The sequence below is a fragment of the Neovison vison genome, chromosome 5 (genome assembly GCF_020171115.1).
Source record: "Neovison vison isolate M4711 chromosome 5, ASM_NN_V1, whole genome shotgun sequence".
NCBI lineage: Eukaryota > Metazoa > Chordata > Mammalia > Carnivora > Mustelidae > Neogale > Neogale vison.
In genome coordinates this window covers 81,171,287-81,194,157 of record NC_058095.1, presented here as the reverse complement: position 1 = coordinate 81,194,157, position 22,871 = coordinate 81,171,287, and positions in this window count along the sequence as shown.

Here is a 22,871-nt window from a genome sequence, read left to right as displayed (position 1 = left end):
AACTATTATGGAGATTTAATTTGCCAAATTGAATTCTAGAGGTTTAATTTGAACATTTTTCAAATTTTATTTATCCTCGATTCTTGTCTTCACATTCTGACTTTCCAATCAGTTAAACTCTAAATGGCTTTGTTGTCTATAAAATAGGGATGATAACTATTTCAGCGGGTTGCCATGAAAATTAAGAGAGAAAACGAATATAGCTGGCACACAGTGAGTGTTCATCTGACATTCACTGTGGATCTCCTTAAGCCTCTTGTTTCTAATTCTTATGCCCAATATACTAACTTCAGACCCACAAAACAAAATAGATTCTATTTCTGTGTACCACCATAGTAACAAATTACCTGAAAGCACTTCTGTTCTATTGATGTTTCTGCCATCAATAAACCCTATTCACCTAATAAACTGAAATATTTTCAAGTTTTAAGGACACCTGTTTCCATTTAAAGATTAGCAGTAATAATAAGAACAGAAAGAAAAAAGAAAAGGCAGGCCACAAATTTTCAAGTTCCACCTGAAATTTTACGGGTGTTTTTCTCTTTCACAGTTTGACTCCTTTCCTGAACAGAAACTTCTTCTAGAATTCTTTAAAACTTTAAATTCAATTTCACTGGCATTACTGTCTTGAAAACATGCTATTAAATAATTTAAGCCCAAATACAACATAGATTATATCATCAAAACAAACATGTATGTATGAATGGATGAACATAGGCCATGATTTTATGTGACCTAGAAAAAAAAACCCAACTCCTATCTGAAAATGGTAGAATTTCTACTTAAGTTTTTCACCCTATCCAGGTAAAATGGTTATAGGAAATATAGCATTATTACTATTAAAGTGAAAAGAAAGCTGAAACCATAAGTCAGAAATAAAGATCTTTATTAACAGCTCTGCCTTCAGCAAACTCTCTATATAGCTGGAGGGTTAGAAGAGATAGCTTTCATTTCAAAGAATGCAATTGGGAAAGAGAAGCATTACACCGGAGAAACCAATTTATCTGAGACGTTGGAGATTTGAAGAGTTTAAGCTAACTTCATTCAAGTACCTACTGAAAATTCTGACAACTCTTTATTCTCAGGACTAAAATAAAAATCTTAATTATTTTAAACCAACAACTACAGGGGCGCCGGGGTGGCTCAGTGGGTTAAAGCCTCTGTCTTCAGCTCAGGTCATGATCCCAGGGTTTTGGGATCGAGCCCCACATCGGGCTCTCTGCTCAGCAGTGAGCCTGCTTTCTCCTCTCTCTCTGCCTACTTGTGATCTCTGTCAAATAAATAAATAAAATCTTAAAAAAAAACAAAAACAGTGAGCTTCAAATCCGTCACAGTCCCCTTTCTATAGGCTCTACAGATTGAACTAAACAAAGAAAAATCTGCTCTCTATAAATCATAATTAATCAAATGAGAAGGATCAGAATACAGATAATACACAGGATAAAGCATTAGCTTGAGTTAAACTACAGTTTAACTCAGCAACAGTCTTGATAATTACTTCAGATATAGTCCTCCCAGCTGACAGGTCAACTACCGTGGGGGTCAAGTTTGAATAGATGCAATTATCCAAATATTTAAGTAAAACTTACTCATTGGAATTATTGAGATAATTTTTAAAAAGTTACTCTAATAGGGAGAAAAATGAGATTGGGGTAATCTATGACATATTGTTCCCAAATGTCATATATTTTAGTCAACATTTTATTGAACAAATCAGTATTATTTGTTCAGATCATACTAACAAATACTAATAGTCAATTTTTAGAAACAAAAGTCATGGATCAGATAGAAAATTGGCTTTCTTAGCAGGACTCATTAATTCTATAATTTATAGAATTATGTGATCTGTTTGAGAGGGTTCTACTGGTGTCTGCTTAAGGATGTCATACTAATCTGTGATACAATGTAAAGTTCATATGATTAAAAATATTTTAGACATAGCAACGAAGTATACTATCGTATAGCAATTTTCTTATTTATTAATTTTTTAGTTTCTATTTTAACTCCAGTTAGTTAACATACAGTTACATTAGTTTCAGGTATTCAACATAGTGATTCAACACTTCTATACATCCCCCAGTGCCCGTCACATGTATGCTCCTTACTTCCCATCGTGAATTTCACCCATCCTCCCACCCCTCCCCTCTGGTAACCATCAGTTTTGTTCCCTATAGTTAAGAGTCTATTTCTTGACTTCTCGCTAACTCTCTCTTTCACCCTTGTCTTGTAGCAATTTTCTGTATAGGCTTCCTTACTGATACAGGTGGGACTGCTCAAAGAAAATCTACCCAAAACCTTTTTCAAAGGCTGATCTTCTGTCACATTCTTAAATTTTAACTCTTCAGAAATAGCTCAGAACGCTTTACAGTTATGTAACTGTCCATCACTTTGTAACAAGCCTGATGGTAAGAGCAATTTCTATTATACTTATGACCCCTCACTGCTTCAAACAGGGTTCTGTATGGGGTTTATACTCAATAAATAATTATACCGGACAAATACCTGCACCTAAAGAAGTATGTACATCAGAGTAAATAATCATTTTTCACATTCTACTACTCTTCCTAATTCTTCCCCTCTCCTTTTTTTTTTTTTTAAGATTTTATTTATTTATTTTTTTTCCAATTTATTTATTTTCAGAAAAACAATATTCATTATTTTTTCACCACACCCAGTGCTCCATGCAAGCTGTGCCCTCTATAATACCCACCACCTGGTACCCCAACCTCCCACCCCCCCGCCACTTCAAACCCCTCAGACTGTTTTTCAGAGTCCATAGTCTCTCATGGTTCATCTCCCCTTCCAATTTACCCAAAAGCACATACCCTCCCCAATGTCCATAACTTTCACCCCTTCTCCCAACCCCCCTCCCCCCAGCAACCCACAGTTTCTTTCGTGAGATTAAGAGTCACTTATGGTTTGTCTCCCTCCCTATCCCATCTTGTTTCATGGATTCTTCTCCTACCCACTTAAGCCCCCATGTTGCATCACCACTCCCTCATATCAGGGAGATCATATGATAGTTGTCTTTCTCCGCTTGACTTATTTCGCTAAGCATGATACGCTCTAGTTCCATCCATGTTGTCGCAAATGGCGAGATTTCGTTTCTTTTGATGGCTGCATTGTATTCCATTGTGTATATATACCACATCTTCTTGATCCATTCATCTGTTGATGGACATCTAGGTTCTTTCCATAGTTTGGCTATTGTGGACATTGCTGCTATAAACATTCGGGTGCACGTGCCCCTTTGGATCACTACGTTTGTATCTTTAGGGTAAATTCCCAGTAGTGCAATTGCTGGGTCATAGGGCAGTTCTATTTTCAACATTTTGAGGAATCTCCATGCTGTTTTCCAGAGTGGTTGCACCAGCTTGCATTCCCACCAACAGTGTAGGAGGGTTCCCCTTTCTCCGCATCCTCGCCAGCATCTGTCATTTCCTGACTTGTTGATTTTAGCCATTCTGACTGGTGTGAGGTGATATCTCATTGTGGTTTTGATTTGTATTTCCCTGATGCCGAGTGATATGGAGCACTTTCTCATGTGTCTGTTGGCCATCTGGATGTCTTCTTTGCAGAAACGTCTGTTCATGTCCTCTGCCCATTTCTTGATTGGATTATTTGTTCTTTGGGTGTTGAGTTTGTTAAGTTCTTTATAGATTTTGGACACTAGTCCTTTATCTGATATGTCGTTTGCAAATATCTTCTCCCATTCTGTCAGTTGTCTTTTGGTTTTGTTAACTGTTTCCTTTGCTGTGCAAAAGCTTTTGATTTTGATGAAATCCCAAAAGTTCATTTTTGCCCTTGCTTCCCTTGCCTTTGGCGATGTTCCTAGGAAGATGTTGCTGCGGCTGAGGTCGAAGAGGTTGCTGCCTGTGTTCTCCTCAAGGATTTTGATGGATTCCTTTCTCACATTGAGGTCCTTAATCCATTTTGAATCTATTTTTGTGTGTGGTGTAAGGAAATGGTCCAATTTCATTTTTCTGCACGTGGCTGTCCAATTTTCCCAACACCATTTATTGAAGAGGCTGTCTTTTTTCCATTGGACATTCTTTCCTGCTTTGTCGAAGATTAGTTGACCATAGAGTTGAGGGTCTATTTCTGGGCTCTCTATTCTGTTCCATTGGTCTATGTGTCTGTTTTTGTGCCAGTACATTAAAAGGATTATTCACCACGACCAAGTGGGATTTATTCCAGGGCTGCAAGGTTGGTTCAACATCCGCAAATCAGTCAATGTGATACAACACATCAATAAAAGAAAGAACAAGAACCATATGATACTCTCAATAGATGCTGAAAAAGCATTTGACAAAGTACAGCATCCCTTCCTGATCAAAACCCTTCAAAGTGTAGGGATAGAGGGCACATACCTCAATATCATCAAAGCCATCTATGAAAAACCCACTGCAAATATCATTCTCAATGGAGAAAAACTGAAAGCTTTTCCACTAAGGTCAGGAACACGGCAGGGATGTCCATTATCACCACTGCTATTCAATATAGTACTAGAAGTCCTAGCCTCAGCAATCAGACAACAAAAGGAAATTAAAGGCATCCAAATCAGCAAAGAAGAAGTCAAATTATCACTCTTCGCAGATGATATGATACTCTATGTGGAAAACCCAAAAGACTCCACTCCAAAACTGCTAGAACTTATACAGGAATTCAGTAAAGTGTCAGGATATAAGATCAATGCACAGAAATCAGTTGCACTTCTCTACACCAACAACAAGACAGAAGAAAGAGAAATTAAGGAGTCAATCCCATTTACAATTGCACCCCAAACCATAAGATACCTAGGAATAAACCTAACCAAAGAGGCTAAGAATCTATACTCAGAAAACTATAAAGTACTCATGAAAGAAATTGAGGAAGACACAAAGAAATGGAAAAATGTTCCATGCTCCTGGATTGGAAGAATAAATATTGTGAAAATGTCTATGCTACCTAAAGCAATCTACACATTTAATGCAATTCCTATCAAAGTACCATCCATCTTTTTCAAAGAAATGGAACAAATAATTTTAAAATTTATATGGAGCCAGAAAAGACCTCGAATAGCCAAAGGGATATTGAAAAACAAAGCCAAAGTTGGTGGCATCACAATTCCGGACTTTAAGCTTTATTACAAAGCTGTCATCTTCCCCTCTCCTTATTTATCCCTAAACACCACACATGTCTGAAGTACAAATAAAAATGACTTATCAAATTCAGAAAATGAAACAATGATAAAACATTATTACTTAAAGTACAAATTCAGAATTTATCAATTTTCTAATAACATTCTTTATAGTTCTCATTTTTTCCAATCCAAGATGCAATCTTATATTGTGTGCTCTATTTAGTTGTCATATTTCTCTTATCTTTGTTTTTAAATTTATTCTGCAAACTTTACTGACATTGACATTTTTGAAGAACACTGGCCAGTTATTTTGCAAAATCATCTCAAACTGAATTTATGTGATATTTTCTTATGTTTAGATTTTTGGTAGCAATATTACTAACACAATGTTGTGTTATTCTCACTCCATCTTTTCTGGAGGCAGATGATGTCACTTTTTCCCACCTTTGGTGATGTTAACATTGATCACTTACTTAAAGTGATGTCTAGCAGATTTCTCTACTGTACAGTGGTGTTATTTCATTTGCATTTAAAAAGTATTTTGCGATTGTGTGAATCAACTTTCCTCATTAAACTGTCTCCTACTAGTCTGAGCACTCAATTTTTGAAAACCATCTTTCCTTCTAAACATAACATTTTTGCCTTCTATAATAAAGAAAAGGATTTCTTTCATTCCTTTTTTCTTTCTTTTTATTTTTATTTCTCTCTCTGTACATTTCTTCCTTCCTTCCCTTTCTCTCAACATATACTCATGAATTTATACTTTATTCAATATCTTGGGATTCAGCCATTATGTCCTCAAATACTCTTCATGTGTCCTCCCCACTCCCACTCCCTTGGCACCTTTTCATGTCTTCTTGGCTGTTTGTGTGACTTCTCTGGAAAAAAGTCTATGCCAGACCATTTTTTGATTAGTACTTTTGGGTTTTTAATATTGGGTTATATGAGTTTCTCATATTTTTCATATTAACCAATCATCAGATATGTAATTTATAAATTTTTCCCATTCTGCACCTTGCCTTTTCATTTTACTCACTCTTTGCTGTACAGATGCTTTTCAGTTTGATATTTTGTTCATATTTTGTTTTCTTGCTTGGGCTTAAGGTATCACATCCAAACAATGATTGTCAAGACCAACAACAAGGAGTGTTTCCCCTGTTTTTTTCTAGTAGTTTAAGTTTTTGAGTTAATTTTTGTGAGTATAAGCTAGGGGACCAATTTCATTCCTATTCTGGTGAAAACTGGTGAATATCAAGTTTTCCCAATACCATTCACTTTTTATCATTGCATACTCCTGGCTCCCTTGTCAAATATTAGCTTACCACATACACACAGGTTTATTTCTGGATTCTCAATGCTGTTCCACTGGTCAATGTGTCTGCTTTGTACTTTGTACTAGTATCATACTGTGTGATTACTATAACTTTGTAATTAACTTTGAAATCAGGATGTGTAATGTCTCCACTTTTGTTTTTCTTCTTTAGGACTGCTTTGGCTATTTGAGGTCTCCTGTGAATTTTAAGATTGTATTTCTGTTTTTATGAAAAATGCCATTGAAAATTTGATAGAGATTACATTAAATCTGTAGATTGCTTTGGGAAGAATGAACATTTTAACGCTTAATTATTCTGATGGACTTGGGCTAACTTTTCATTTCTTTCTTTTTATCACCTTCCATTTCTCTCCTCAAGGTCTTGTAATTTTGAGTATACAAATATTTTACCTTCTTGCATAAAATTCTTCCAAGTATTTCATTATTTTTATGATACTCTACATGGGATTTTTAATTATATTTGATAGTTTATTATTAGGGTATAGAAATGCAACTATATTTTGTATACTGATTTTGTATCCTGAAACCTTATTTAATTTGTATATTGATTCCATCATTTTTTAGACGAAGTCTTTAGGATTTTCTATATATAAGATCAAACCACCTGCAAATGGAGATCATTGTACTTCTTCCTTTCTGATTCAGATGCTTTTTATATTCCTTTCTGATGGAGATGCCTTTTATTTCTTTTTCTTACCTAACTGCTCTGGCTAGTACTTCCAGTACTATGTTGAATAGGGATGGTAAAGTGGGAACTTTAGTCTTGCTCCCAATCTTAGCAGAAAACCTTTTCAACTTTCACCATTGGGAATTCTAAGTTTCTCATATATGGTATTTCATCTAGGTATTTCAGATATGCCCATATTAAGTTGAGGTGCTTTCCTTCCATACCCAATTTCTTGAGAGTTTTTATTATGAAACAGTGCTGAATTTTATCAAATGATTTTCTGCACCTATTGAGAAGATCATATGATTTTTAAGTTTAATTCTATTAATGTGGTGTATTGCATTTATTTATTTGCATGTATTAAACCACCAAGGGGGGACAAATTTGGATGTATTAAACCACCAATGCAGGGACAAATCCCCTTCATACTGATGTATAAGACGTTTGATATATTATTACATTTGGTTTGCTAGTATTTTGTTGATAATTTTTACATCTATCTTCATCAAGATACTGGCCTGGAATATTCTTTTCTTGTATTGTCCTTACTCTGGCTCTCCTGGCAGAGCCACAGTGAGGTTTGCAGAGCTTCCTCCTCTTCAATTTTTTGGAAGAGTCTGAAAGGTCTGATGTTGATTTGCTTAAAATGTTTGGTGGAATTTACCAGTAAAACCATCTAACCCTGGGATTTTCTTTGTTGGGAGGTTTTTGATTACTAATTCAATCTCCTTACTATTATTTAGTCTCCAATTTTCTATTCATGACCGAGTGTTGGAAGACTGTGTGTTTCAGGACTTCACCCATTTCTCCTGAGTTATCCCTTTTGTTGGTATACAATTCATCATGGTAGTCTCCTGTGATCCTTTTTTATTTCTGTGGTGACACTTCTAATCTTTCCTCTTTTGTTTCTGCTTTTATTTATTTGAATCATCTTTTCTTCATTGCTCTTGCTAACAATTTGTTAAGTTTGTTATTTAAAAAAACAGGATTTAATTTTGTTGATCATTACTACTGTTTTCTAGTCTCTATTTCACTTTTTCTGCTCTGATTTTTATTTATTCTCCTTCCATTTGCAAACTGTGAACTATTTTGTTCTTTTTATATTCCCTTGAGGTATAAAATTAGATTATTTGTGATCTTTTTTCTTATTTATTTATTTATTTATTTAATTTAAGATTTTATTTATTTTTATTTTTTTCCAATTTATTTATTTTCAGAAAAACATTATTCATTATTTTTTCACCACACCCAGTGCTCCATGCAAGCTGTGCCCTCTATAATACCCACCACCTGGTACCCCAACCTCCCACCCCCCCTCCACTTCAAACCCCTCTGATATGAGGAAGTGGTGATGCAACATGGGGGCTCTGTGATCTTTTTTCTTAATGTAGGTGTTTATAGTTGCAAACTTCCCTCGTAACACTCCTTTTGTTGCATCCCAATAATTCAGTATGCTATACTTCTATTTCATTTGTTTGAAGATTTGTGTGAAGATATATTTTTATTTCCTATTTAATTTCTTCTTTCACCCATGGGTTGGTCAGTAAAGTACTATTTAATTCCATATATTTGCGAATTTTCTAATTTTCCTTCTGTTACTCATTTCTTATTTCATGCCATGTGTTTGAAAAAGATACTTAGTTTAATTTCAATATTCTTACATTTTCTAAGGCTTGTTTTGGGATCTAACATACTGTGTATCCTGAAGAATGTTCCATGTGTGCTTGGGAGGAATGTGTATTTTGTTACTGTTGACAACATTCTGAATATGTCTGTTAGATCTATTTGATATAATTCAAATCCATTATTTCCTTACTGATTTTCTGACTGCATGATCTATTATTAAAAAGAGAATATTGTGGGGCACCTGGGTGGTTCAGTTGGCTGAGTGACTGCCTTTGGCTCAGATCCTGATCCCACAATCCCAGGATTGAACCCAGCATCAGGCTCCCTGCTCAGTGAGGAGACTGCTTCTGCTTCTCCCTCTCTCTCTCCCTCTGTTGCTCTCCCTGCCTGCGCTCTCCTGCTCTCTATCAAGTAAATAAGTAAAATATTTTTAAAAAATAGGATATTGAAATACCCCATTATCATACTGTTGTCTGTTTCTCCCTTCAGATCTGTTAGTATCTGCTTAATACTTTTAGGTGTTCCAATATTTTATATATATATATATATATACATTTATAGCTATGTTATCCTCTTGATATACTGAACTCTTTATAATCCTATAATGACTTTTCTTTGTCTCTCGTTAGTTTTTTAACTAAATGACTATTTCATCTGATATCAGTTTAACTAACCCTGTTCTCTTTTGCTTTCCGATTGCATGGAGTATATTTCCCATCCCTTCACCTGAACCTTATGCTTGTTCTTAAAACTGAACTGAAACTCCTCTTGGTGGCATATAGCTGGAGTTTTAGTTTTGTTTTTGTTTTTGTTTTTGTTTTTTAATTTAGTCAGTCACTGTCTTTCAATTTGAGAACTGAATCCATTTACATTAAAAATAACTTTGGTAGGTAAGTACTTACTAATAATATCCTCTTATTCATTGTTCCGATTGTCTTGTAGTTCCTTTGCTTCTTTCTTCCTCACTTGCTATCTTTCTTTGTGAACTGATTCTTCTTCTGTAGTGTAGGCCTTGATTCCCTTCTCTATCTTCTGTGTATATACATAGGTTTTTGCTTTGTGGTTATCATGAGGCTTATGGAGAACATCTCAGAGATGTAACAGTCTACTTTTAAGTTGATGACAACTTCAATTCAATTGTGTACAAAAACTCTACTCTTTTACTGTCCCCCCATATTTTGTATTTTTTATGTCAACACTTTCCTTTTTTAAATTGTCTGATCATTAACAAGTTATGCTATAATTATTTTTACTACTCTTGTCTTTTAAATATTTATACTAGAGTTAAGTGGCTAACACATCACCATTTACAATATTGGAGTATTATGTACTCCATAAGTATATGTATATACAATATCGGAGTATATGTATATACAATATTGAAGTATTGGAGAATAATGATTCTGATTATAGGCTTACCATTACCAATGTGGAGTGTGTGTGTGTGTGTGTGCACGCATACATGTGTATATATAAAAATAAAAATAAATAAATAAATAAGCGTGTGTGTGTATGTGTGTGTGTGTGTGTGTGTGTGTGTATTTTTCCCCCTCCTTTGACTGGATGATTTCAAGCCACCTATCACCTAGATGTCTGATTCTTTCTTTTGCTTGGTCAAACTTACTGTTAAAGCTCTCTGCAGAATTTTTTAGTTACTTTACTTATTTTTAACTGAAGGATTTCCATTTTCTTTTTTAATGCTTTCTATTATTTCACTGAACTTCTCATTTTGTTCATGAACTGTTTTCCTAATATCACTTTATCTATATTATTCACTAACTTTAAGAGAATTATTCTGAATTCTTTGTCAGTTCAAAGATTTCCATTTCTTTAGGATCAGTCACTGGAGTTTTACTGGTTTCATTTCTTGGTATTTCCTTGATTTTTCATGGTCCTTGTGGCCTTGTGGGCTGTTGTTTGCACATTTGTGAAAGTAGGCACCTCTTCAGTCTTCACATACTGGCTTCAGCAGGCAAAGCCCTTCACTAGTCAGCTCACCCAGAGATCCTGGGTGAGCCATTTGGTGGCATCGGTGGGTGGACTTGCTGCTAAATTCATTGGTTGCCAGGCCTAGTGCTTGGGCAAAGGGGGAATCTGGGTTCACTGGGTAGGACTTGCGCCTGAGTTTGTGGTGCTGAACCTGTGATCTCTGTCTATATGGGTAAACCCAGATCTTGACTCCAGAGAGGCCATCCATATACAAAGAACCACTGGGGAGCCTGACTTCCTTTCCACACAGGCCTTTCTGGTGCTTGAATTGCCAGGAACCTAGTTTTATAGGAGCTGCCTGGAGACTGAGACAATAGAGACCAACCTAACAAAGTACAAGCCTGAAGCCAGGGGCTATGGAGTAAGCCCTAAACTGAGAACTGGGAGACTAGCCTACAGGATGGGTTTGTAGGGGTCAGTGTGGCACAGTGGCAGCCTGGGAGCCTGGGTCTGTGGGAGCCAGACTGTAGGGCCATGGGAGCCTGTATCTAGGGAGTCAGTCTGAAATCTAGGACCACAAGGGCTGTCCTGTTGTTGGAGTGGCCTGGGATGGGGCTGCAGTAGTTGGTGTAGCACTGATCTGGGCTAGAAACCTAAGTTCATGGGGCTGATTGGGAGCCTTTGGTTGTACCTGGGGCTGGGGGAGATGGCAGCTGCTGAGATGTGCCAGGGGTCGGATCTACAGGAGTCCACCAGGAGTCTGGTGCTGGCTAGGGACGCAGGAGCTGGTTGATCTCTGGTGGGGCCAGGGGCCTGCATTTATGGGATCCTGCCAAGATCCTGGTGACTTGAAAGCTGCTGGAGGCCATGGGAGGCACCTGGGGCCAACAGAGCTGGCAAGTACCTGGGTAAGCCTAGTACCTGGATTTGTAGCACCCTGCAGGGAGATACCCAAGGCATCAGTTGTTGGCCTAATGCCTGTGCAGGCTGGTTCTGAGTTTGCAGTAAAGTTGCATAGTCACTTCATTCTGCTTTACCCACCAGGAAGGTTTCTCTTTCCAGAACAGGAAGCCAGACGTAGGGGAGGGGTAATGGGAGGCAATGTGAATGTATTTTTCCTACCTTCCTCAGTGCATATTTTCTTATTTTTGTGTTCTGCCCAGGTACTATAACCCATCAGCTGGTATCTTTAGCTCTTACGAAGGTACTTTTATGTGCAGATAGTGTGATAGTGTTCAGAGAGATGTTCTCGAGATCAGAGGTGGGAAGCAAACACTAGAAATATCACTGCCACCACTTTACAGACATCACTCCCCACTTTTCATTTCTGCTTTTTTTTTTTTGCTTTGTCTTTTATACTTTTACACTATCGTTATCTTCCATAGATGTTTGAAAAACCTTATAGCTCAGATTTGGGGTATTTGGAGTTCAAATAAAAGCTTTCTAATGAGAAAATTATATGAAAATCACTTCTCCCCACTGACTAAATTTGTAGATCAACAGATGCACTGGAGACAGCTAAAAAGGTAGCAGAAAAGTAAGATATGTGTAGATGTGTGGGGAACAGTATTTAGGGGAAAAAGGTGCTGTGTTTAGCACCTCAATCTCAATATGCCTTAAAACAGTCATTAATAAAATTAGGCCAGTCACACCTACTTCTCAAACTTTTTTTTTCCCCAATTTATTTATTTTCAGAAAAACATTATTTATTATTTTATCACCACACCCAGTGCTCCATGCAAGCTGTGCCCTCTATAATACCCACCACCTGGTACCCCAACCTCCCACCCCCCCGCCACTTCAAACCCTTCAGACTGTTTTGCAGAGTCCATAGTCTGTCATGGTTCACCTCCCCTTCCAATTTACCCAAATTCCCTACTACTCTCTAACGCCCCTTGTCCTCCATGCTATTGGTTATGCTCCACAAATGAGTGAAACCATGTGATAATTGACTCTCTCTGCTTGACTGATTTCACTCAGCATAATCTCTTCCAGTCCCGTCCATGTTGCTACAAAAGTTGGATATTCGTCCTTTCTGATGGAGGCATAATACTCCATAGTGTATATGGACCACATCTTCCTTATCCATTCATCCGTTGAAGGGCATCTTGGTTCTTTCCATAGTTTGGCGACTGTGGCCATTGCTGCTATAAACATTGGGGTACAGATGGCCCTTCTTTTCACGACATCTGTATCTTTGGGGTAAATACCCAGGAGTGCAATTGCAGGGTCATAGGGAAGCTCTATTTTTAATTTCTTGAGGAATCTCCACACTGTTCTCCAAAGAGGCTGCACCAACTTGCATTCCCACCAACAGTGTAAGAGGGTTCCCCTTTCTCCACATCCACTCCAACACTTGTTGTTTCCTGTTTTGTTAATTTTGGCCATTCTAACTGGTGTAAGGTGATATCTCAATGTGGTTTTAATTTGAATCTCCCTGAGGGCTAATGATGATGAGCATTTTTTCATGTGTCTGATAGCCATTTGTATGTCTTGATTGGAGAAGTGTCTGTTCATATCTTCTGCCCATTTTTTGATGTGTTTGTCTGTTTCGTGTGGGTTGAGTTTGAGGAGTTCATTATAGATCCTGGATATCAACCTTTTGTCTGTATTGTCATTTGCAAATATCTTCTCCCATTCCCTGGGTTGCCTCTTTGTTTTGTTGACTGTTTCCTTTGCTGTGCAGAAGCTTTTGATTTTGATGAAGTCCCAGAAGTTTATTTTCGCTTTTGTTTCCTTTGCCTTTGGAGACGTATCTTGAAAGAAGTTGCTGTGGCTGATATCAAAGAGATTACTGCCTATGTTCTCCTCTAAGATTCTGATAGATTCCTGTCTCACGTTGAGGTCTTTTATCCATTTTGAGTTGATCGTTGTGTACGGTGTAAGAGAATGGTCGAGTTTCATTCTTCTACATATAGCTGTCCAGTTTTCCCAGCACCATTTATTGAAGAGACTGTCTTTTTTCCACTGTATATTTTTTCCTGTTTTGTCGAAGATTAATTGACCATAGAGTTGAGGGTCCATATCAGGGCTCTCTACTCTGTTCCACTGGTCTATGTGTCTGTTTTTATGCCAGTACCATGCTGTCTTGGTGATCACAGCTTTGTAATAAAGCTTGAAATCAGGTAAGGTGATGCCGCCAGCTTTATTTCTGTTTTTCAACATTTCCTTAGCGATTCGGGGTCTCTTCTGATTCCATACAAATTTTAGGATTATTTGCTCCAGCTCTTTGAAGAATGCCGGTGGAATTTTGATCGGAATGGCATTAAAAGTATAGATTGCTCTAGGCAGTATAGACATTTTAACAATGTTTATTCTTCCGATCCAAGAGCATGGAATGGTCTTCCATCTTTTTGTGTCTTCTTCAATTTCTTTCATGAGTGTTCTATAGTTCCTCAAGTATAGATCCTTTACCTCTTTAGTTAGGTTTATTCCCAGGTATCTTATGGTTCTTGGTGCTATAGTGAATGGAATCGATTCTCTAATTTCCCTTTCTGTATTTTCATTGTTAGTGTATAAGAAAGCCACTGATTTCTGCACATTGACTTTGTATCCTGCCACGCTGCTGAATTGCTGTATGAGTTCTAGTAGTTTGGGGGTGGAGTCTTTTGGGTTTTCCATATAAAGAATCATGTCATCTGCGAAGAGAGAGAGTTTGACTTCTTCATTACCAATTTGGATACCTTTTATTTCTCTCTGTTGTCTGATTGCTGTTGCTAGGACTTCTAATACTATGTTGAACAAGAGTGGTGAAAGGGGGCATCCTTGTCTTGTTCCTGATCTCAACGGGAAGGCTGCAAGCTTTTTCCCATTGAGGATGATATTTGCTGTGGGTCTTTCATAGATAGATTTGATGAGGTTCAGGAATGTTCCCTCTATCCCTATACTTTGAAGCGTTTTAATCAGGAACGGATGCTGGATTTTGTCAAATGCTTTTTCTGCATCAATTGAGAGGACCATGTGGTTCTTCTCTCTTCTCATATTAATTTGTTGTAGCACATTGATTGTTTTACGAATGTTGAGCCATCCTTGTAGCCCAGGATGAATCCCACCTGATCATGGTGGATAATCTTTTTAATGTGTTGTTGGATCCTGTTGGCTAGGATCTTGTTGAGAATCTTAGCATCCATATTCATCAGTGATATTGGTCTGAAATTCTCCTTTATGGTATGGTCCTTGCCTGGTTTGGGGATCAGGATAATGCTGGCTTCATAGAAAGAGTCTGGAAGTTTTCCTTCTGCTTCAATTTTTTGAAACAGCTTCAGGAGAATAGGTGTTATTTCTTCTTGGTAGGTTTGGTAGAATTCCCCAGGGAATCCGTCAGGTCCTGGGCTCTTGTTTTTTGGGAGATTTTTGATCACTGCTTCAATCTCGTTATTAGATATCGGTCTATTCAGGTTGTCGATTTCTTCCTGGTTCAATTTTGGTAGTTTATATTTTTCCAGGAATGCATCCATTTCATCTAGGTTGCTAAGCTTATTGGTATATAACTGTTCGTAATAACTTCTGATGATTGTTTCTACTTCCTTGGTGTTAGTTGTGATCTCTCCCTTTTCATTCATAATTTTATGAATTTGGGATTTCTCTCTTTTCCTTCGGATTAGTGTAGCCAGTGGCTTATCGATCTTCTTGATTCTTTCAAAAAACCAGCTTCTAGTTTCATTGATACGTTCTACTGTATCTCTGGTTTCTCCCTCATTGATCTCAGCTCTAATCTTGATGATTTCCCTTCTTATGTGTGGAGTTGGTTTGATTTGTTGTTGATCCTCCAGTTCTTTAAGGTGTAGAGACAGCTGGTGTGTTCTGGATTTTTCAATTTTTTTGAGCAAGGCTTGGATGGCTATATATTTTCCCCTTAGGACCGCCTTTGCTGTATCCCATAGGTTTTGGACTGAAGTGTCTTCATTCTCATTGGTTTCCATGAATTGTTTCAGTTCTTCTTTGATCTCCTGGTTGATCCAAGCATTCTTAAGCAAGGTGGTCTTTAGCTTCCAGGTGTTTGAGTTCCTTCGGAACTTTTCCTTGTGATTGAGCTCCAGTTTCAAAGCATTGTGATCTGAGAATATGCAGGGAATAATCCCAGTCTTTTGGTATAGGCTGAGTCCTGATTTGTGACCCAGTATGTGGTCTATTCTGGAGAAGGTTCCGTTTGCACTTGAGAAGAATGAGTATTCTGCTGTTTTAGGGTGGAATGTTCTGTATATATCTATGAGGTCCATCTGGTCCAATGTGTCATTCAATGCTCTTGTTTCTTTGTTGAGTTTCTGCCCCGATGATCTGTCTAATTCTGAAAGAGGCGTGTTAAGATCTCCTACGATTAGTGTATTCATATCAATATGACTCTTTATCTTGATTAACAATTTTCTTAAGTAATTGGCTGCTCCCATATTGGGAGCATAGATATTTACAATTGTTAGATCATCTTGGTGGATAGTCCCTTTAAGGATTATGTAGTGTCCTTCTGTATCTCTGACTACAGTCTTTAGTTTGAAGTCTAATTTAACTGATATGAGAATCGCTACCCCAGCCTTCTTTTGAGTCCCACTGGCATGAAAGATGCTTCTCCACCCCTTCACTTTCAGTCTGCTGTATCTTTAGGTTCAAAATGGGTCTCTTGTAGACAGCATATGGATGGGTCCTGTCGTTTTATCCAATCTGCAACCCTGTGCCGTTTTATGGGTGCATTTAGGCCATTCACATTGAGAGTGATTATTGATAGATACGTTTTTATTGACATCGAGTTACCTTTGAAGTCTTTCTTTCTGTAGACTGTCTCTATATTTCTTTTCAATGCTATTCTTGAGATTTTTTCCTCTTTTATAGAACCCCCCTTAATATTTCTTGCAGTATCGGCTTGGTGGTTGCATAGTCTTTTAAGCCTTGCCGGTCTTGGACACTCTTTATCTCTCCATCCATTTTGAATGTCAGTCTTGCTGGATAAAGTATTCTTGGCTGCATGTTCTTCTCATTTAGTGCCCTGAATATATCTTGCCAGCCTCTTCTGGCTTGCCAGGTCTCTGTGGACAGGTCTGATGTTATTCTGATGGGCTTCCCTCTGTAAGTAAGGAGCCTCTTTGCCCTGGCAGCTTTCAAGAGATTATACCTACAATTATAATTTCTCAATTTGACTATCAGGTGTCGTGATGTTTTTTTGGAGTGTATAATCTTGGGTGGAGACCGTTCAGCCTCTAGTACATGAACGCTGGTTTCATTCGCGAGATTCGGAAAGTTTTCATGAAGGACTTGTTCCACGACATCTTCTAGACTTCTTTCTTTCTCCTCCCCTTCAGGAATTCCAATAATTCTGACGTTGGAATGCTTCATGGCATCATTTATTTCCCTAATTCTGCTTTCGTGGGATCTAAGCTGTTTGTTCCAGGCTTCCTCCTGATCCTTTCTCTCTATCTGTTTGTCTTCCAGATCACTAATTCTATCTTCTGTCTCAGTTACCCTAGCTTTGAGAGAGTTTAGATTGGATTGGAACTCATTGAGAGCATTGTGGACCTCCTCCCTGGTAGCTTTAAGCTCCGCTCTAACATTGTGAACATCCTGTCTGGTCGCTTTCAGTTCGGCCCTAATCAATTCTGTTTGGTCATCCATGGCTTTCTCCAACCTAGCTATTGCCTGGATAATTGTTAGCCTGAATTCTCTTTCCGACATATTGTCTATGTTGATAGCCGTTAGCTCTGTTGCAGAAGGTCCATCCTGTGTATTTTTCTTCTGCTGGGCATTCCTCCTCCTAGTCATTTTGGTGGGAGAAGACTGAACAGATGTAGCTGGATGTATCAACTCTGGTGCAGTCAAAAGCCTAAAGCCCTAGAGCCTAAAGCCTAAAGCCTAGGCAGTGGCGGCTGTCTGGGAGCTCCTGACCGCCAGAGAGGTTCCAAGCAGTGATTGCACACTGAGATTTTGCCCCCGGCCCGGGCTGGGAGTGCCCGGCTTGCGCGCACCTCTTTTCAGAGGCGGCTGTGGGTCCGGCGCGCATCTGGGGCACTGAGAATGGGGCGCTGGTCCGTAAGCCGCAGGCTGGGCTTTTGCGTGCCTCTCTTCTGGGAAGAGTTTCCCGCGCACTCGGCTTAGACTTTGAAACAATGGTGCGGGTCAAGAAGCGCCCCCGGGCCTTAGAAACCCAGGAGAGCTGGAGCGACGTGCGCGCGCATCTCAAACTTGGTGGTAGGGCTAGCGGGCGTTCTGCAGACAGGCGCAGCTCCCATCCCCTCACAGGAGCCGGAACCCCCGCGCTCTGGGGAGCGCTGGCGGCTTAGGGACCAGGAGCCGGTTTCTCCGCCCAACTCTCTCTGCCTCCACGCAGGGGAGGCCGTCTGGGACCGGGGACTTAAGCCCCTGTCCCTAGTCGCCCTGATTCCCACAATTTGCCCCCGCGATCCTTTGCTCTTTTGGAGTGCTTTCAACCAGTCTCCAAGTTAATGCTGGTCCCCAGACGCAGGGCACTCTCGCTCGTATCGGGGTATTACTTTTGCACCGGTCGCCTCTGGTGGCTCCCTCCCCCTTTTGTTTATCTTCCGGTATCAGTCCGCCGTTCCCATTCCGCGCTACCTGCTCACTGGCGTCTTCTGCCCCTGTAGAGATCCAGACGTGTATAATTCTGATCTCAGGCTGATTTCATGGGTGATCAGAGTTCTTTGGTAGGTAATCAGCTCACTTTGGGGTACCAGCTGAAAAGACGCCTCTTCCTAGTACCCCGCCATCTTGTCCCCCCTATACTTCTCAAACTTTTCTTGGAGAAAACTGTGGAGCTTTTCTTAGTAAAGCTGTTGGAAATAGCAGAAAAGTATTGGAAATGGTTGTGGATTCCAATGAAGATAAAGGAATAGATACAAGTACTTCAGTTTCCAAAGTACACAGACCTGCCCTGTGTAGCTACCACTGTTGCTATGATTTCTAAGTGCATTTTTTTTAAGTAAGTGCAGTTTCATATACCTCCAAAGCCACTAGAGTAAAAAAATCCATGAAATACTTTTCCAAACCAGATCTCTGACCCTCTCTGGCTTTCATTCTCCTGTCCAGTGCTGCCACAAAGAAGCCCCAGTAGCACACAAGATTGTCACAGACACACAGGATGATGGCACTTCATTAGTACTCCATAAACACTTCCCCATAGAAATTATGTTTGAAATTGCAAGTTATTACCGTTCATTAATATATTTCCAGAAGGTATAACAGAAGACTTCACTAGGCCAACAAGGCTTAGTGAAATGAGAAATGAGAAACCACATAGTACTTTGGCTGAAATTAAGACTTTCTTGGTTGCCAATAATTATCTATAAACACAGTATGGGAACATAAGTTGTTATTAGGTTGGCATCCATAGCAATATTTTTTTCTGGAAACTTCTCCAGAAATCTAAGAAAAGTGCATAATATATCTGTTCTGAGACCTGAGACTATCACTGCCTTTCTCCATTGGCTCACAGTTGTCCCCCTTGTTCATACTCGTTGATTCTCCATTCCCTACATGCCCTGCCTCCATTCCATTTTCTCCCTTCCTTCCAGACCATTTTGCTTACTGATCTTGTACATGGTCCACTGTGTCCTTTTTTTTTTTTTTTTTTTTTAGTTTATGGAAAAGATTATTTTCTTTTTTTTTCTTTTTTTTTTTTCCCAATTTATTTATTTTCAGAAAAACAGTATTCATTATTTTTTTCACCACACCCAGTGCTCCATGCAAGCTGTGCCCTCTATAATACCCACCACCTGGTACCCCAACCTCCCACCCCCCCGCCACTTCAAACCCCTCAGACTGTTTTTCAGAGTCCATAGTCTCTCATGGTTCACCTCCCCTTCCAATTTACCCAAATTCCCTACTACTCTCTAACGCCCCTTGTCTTCCATGCTATTGGTTACGCTCCACAAATGAGTGAAACCATATGATAATTGACTCTCTCTGCTTGACTGATTTCACTCAGCATAATCTCTTCCAGTCCCGTCCATGTTGCTACAAAAGTTGGATATTCGTCCTTTCTGATGGAGGCATAATACTCCATAGTGTATATGGACCACATCTTCCTTATCCATTCATCCGTTGAAGGGCATCTTGGTTCTTTCCATAGTTTGGCGACTGTGGCCATTGCTGCTATAAACATTGGGGTACAGATGGCCCTTCTTTTCACGACATCTGTATCTTTGGGGTAAATACCCAGGAGTGCAATTGCAGGGTCGTAGGGAAGCTCTATTTTTAATTTCTTGAGGAATCTCCACACTGTTCTCCAAAGAGGCTGCACCAACTTGCATTCCCACCAACAGTGTAAGAGGGTTCCCCTTTCTCCACATCCTCTCCAACACATGTTGTTTCCTGTTTTGTTAATTTTGGCCATTCTAACTGGTGTAAGGTGATATCTCAATGTGGTTTTAATTTGAATCTCCCTGAGGGCTAATGATGATGAGCATTTTTTCATGTGTCTGATAGCCATTTGTATTTCTTGATTGGAGAAGTGTCTGTTCATATCTTCTGCCCATTTTTTGATGTGTTTGTCTGTTTCGTGTGGGTTGAGTTTGAGGAGTTCATTATAGATCCTGGATATCAACCTTTTGTCTGTACTGTCATTTGCAAATATCTTCTCCCATTCCGTGGGTTGCCTCTTTGTTTTTTTGACTGTTTCCTTTGCTGTGCAGAAGCTTTTGATTTTGATGAAGTCCCAGAAGTCTATTTTTGCTTTTGTTTCCTTTGCCTTTGGAGACGTATCTTGAAAGAAGTTGCTGTGGCTGATATCGAAGAGATTACTGCCTATGTTCTCCTCTAAGATTCTGATAGATTCCTGTCTCACGTTGAGGTCTTTTATCCATTTTGAGTTGATCTTTGTGTACGGTGTAAGAGAATGGTCGAGTTTCATTCTTCTATATATAGCTGTCCAGTTTTCCCAGCACCATTTATTGAAGAGACTGTCTTTTTTCCACTGTATATTTTTTCCTGTTTTGTCGAAGATTAATTGACCATAGAGTTGAGGGTCCATATCAGGGCTCTCTACTCTGTTCCACTGGTCTATGTGTCTGTTTTTATGCCAGTACCATGCTGTCTTGGTGATCACAGCTTTGTAATAAAGCTTGAAATCAGGTAAGGTGATGCCGCCAGCTTTATTTTTGTTTTTCAACGTTTCCTTAGCGATTCGGGGTCTCTTCTGATTCCATACAAATTTTTGGATTATTTGCTCCAGCTCTTTGAAGAATGCCGGTGGAATTTTGATCGGAATGGCATTAAAAGTATAGATTGCTCTAGGCAGTATAGACATTTTAACGATGTTTATTCTTCCGATCCAAGAGCATGGAATGGTCTTCCATCTTTTTGTGTCTTCTTCAATTTCTTTCATGAGTGTTCTATAGTTCCTCAAGTATAGATCCTTTACCTCTTTAGTTAGGTTTATTCCCAGGTATCTTATGGTTCTTGGTGCTATAGTAAATGGAATCGATTCTCTAATTTCCCTTTCTGTATTTTCCTTGTTAGTGTATAAGAAAGCCACTGATCGATAAGCCACTGGCTACACTAATCCAAAAGAAAAGAGAGAAATCCCAAATTCATAAAATTATGAATGAAAGGGGAGAGATCACAACTAACACCAAGGAAGTAGAAACAATCATCAGAAGTTACTACGAACAGTTATATGCCAATAAGCTTAGCAACCTTGATGAAATGGATGCATTCCTGGAAAAATATAAACTACCAAAATTGAACCAGGAAGAAATCGACAACCTGAATAGACCGATATCTAATAACGAGATTGAAGCAGTGATCAAAAATCTCCCAAAAAACAAGAGCCCAGGACCTGACGGATTCCCTGGGGAATTCTACCAAACCTTCCAAGAAGAAATAACACCTATTCTCCTGAAGCTGTTTCAAAAAATTGAAGCAGAAGGAAAACTTCCAGACTCTTTCTATGAAGCCAGCATTACCCTGATCCCCAAACCAGGCAAGGACCATACCAAAAAGGAGAATTTCAGACCAATATCACTGATGAATATGGATGCTAAGATTCTCAACAAGATCCTAGCCAACAGGATCCAACAACACATTAAAAAGATTATCCACCATGATCAGGTGGGATTCATCCCTGGGCTACAAGGATGGTTCAACATTCGTAAATCAATCAATGTGATACAACAAATTAATAGGAGAAGAGAGAAGAACCACATGGTCCTCTCAATTGATGCAGAAAAAGCATTTGACAAAATCCAACATCCGTTCCTGATTAAAACGCTTCAAAGTATAGGGATAGAGGGAACATTCCTGAACCTCATCAAATCTATCTATGAAAGACCCACAGCAAATATCATCCTCAATGGGAAAAAGCTTGCAGCCTTCCCGTTGAGATCAGGAACAAGACAAGGATGCCCACTTTCACCACTCTTGTTCAACATAGTATTAGAAGTCCTAGCAACAGCAATCAGACAACAGAGAGAAATAAAAGGTATCCAAATTGGTAATGAAGAAGTCAAACTCTCTCTCTTCGCAGATGACATGATTCTTTATATGGAAAACCCAAAAGACTCCACCCCCAAACTACTAGAACTCATACAGCAATTCAGCAGCGTGGCAGGATACAAAGTCAATGTGCAGAAATCACTGTGTCCTTTAATGAGTTTCTCTCCTTAAAACAACCCAAACTTTAAATTTTAATCTCTGTCACAAAGAGCAGGATCTGTGTCTCAGTTCAGATTCACGGTAGATAGCTGCTTTATCAGTTGCCATGCAGGACACTCACCGGTTTTGGGTAAAGAGTCTGAACATTGTGTATCTATTTTATGAAAAAATTAAACAATGGACATTGCCTGTAAAATCAGACTTTGCTAGGAAGGTGCATAAGAAAAAGATCTGGATCATGTGATATAGTCTAACATAAGCAACTATTCTATCCAAGGACAATGAACAGACAGTGAACAGGGAAAAAAAAAATCCAGTGGCTTTGGGAAATACTTAAATAGTGAATTCAAAGGCCAAAAGCACTATACTTCTGTTACCCTTTCAGTGTTTGATCAGCTTACTGAACACATTTCTTTACTGTGGTAACTCACCCATTGCAAAAATTCAATAAATACAAGATAATCATAGTAATACACAATAGCTAAAATCACCATCATTCAGGACTGCCGGGACAATTTTATGAAGCTATTCACTCACCACAGAACCCTTCCTGACCCCAGAGATTTATTGTTCCTCTCCTAGAACCAGAATGACCTTTTCCA